Source organism: Penaeus monodon, chromosome 22 (genome assembly GCF_015228065.2).
Source record: "Penaeus monodon isolate SGIC_2016 chromosome 22, NSTDA_Pmon_1, whole genome shotgun sequence".
Taxonomy (NCBI): Eukaryota; Metazoa; Arthropoda; class Malacostraca; order Decapoda; family Penaeidae; genus Penaeus; species Penaeus monodon.
The window spans coordinates 19,942,341-19,943,075 of NC_051407.1; the positions used below are offsets into that span (position 1 = coordinate 19,942,341).

General features: G+C 32.2%; 1 pseudogene; it reads left to right on the forward strand.

Moving 5' to 3' along the window:
• Window positions 1–471, forward strand: part of LOC119587351 — a 3,538-nt pseudogene extending 3,067 nt beyond the window's left edge.
• The last annotated feature ends 264 nt before the right edge of the window (window positions 472–735 follow it).

Sequence of the window (735 nt, forward strand, 5' to 3'; positions counted from 1 at the left end):
TTTGCTGTTGTACTTGTTTTAGTTCCTAATATCCTCTGAGTTTCTCATTGAATTAATTTAAAAACCAAATTTTTTTAAAAATTTCCCAAAAACCTAAACTCTTTTTATATACAGTTTAAAATTGGTAGATATTCCTACTTTTTAAATTGCCGGGCCCCAAAAATCTTGATGTAACTTTATTTTAAAAATTTTCCTCAGAATAAAGTTCATTTCTTTCTAAACAATTAGTAAATATCTTCACGTAATTTTTCCAAGACGCTAAGACAGGAGAAAGAGGCATCAGACAAAGAAGTGAAGGAAGCAGAAAATCAGAGGCTACAGCTCAACTCATCACTTGAAACATCAGCGAACAGATGCGAGGAACTTCTCACCGAGCTAAACCAAATGAACAATGTTCTGCGTGAGCGTGGGGAGAGGATATCCCGGCTAAAGCCAAAACAAAAGAAGACTTTAACCTTGGGCAACTTCTAACAGCTTCAAAAAAACAAAAAAGGTAAGAATTTTCTTCAAATTTTTTATAAATTTTTTTGTTTATGATATAAGGGGATTGAGGGATTAAAAATACAATGAATTTTGTAATGATTTTCAAATGCCTTGGGTAATTATGTTATGCATATTTTTTTTGGGATTTTATGATCTTTCCAGATTCCTTATGTTCAACACAGGAAAAATAAGGTGTATGAGAAATTCTCTTATAAATTTTCGGAGGTTAGTAGGGGGTTTTTGGGGGACAAA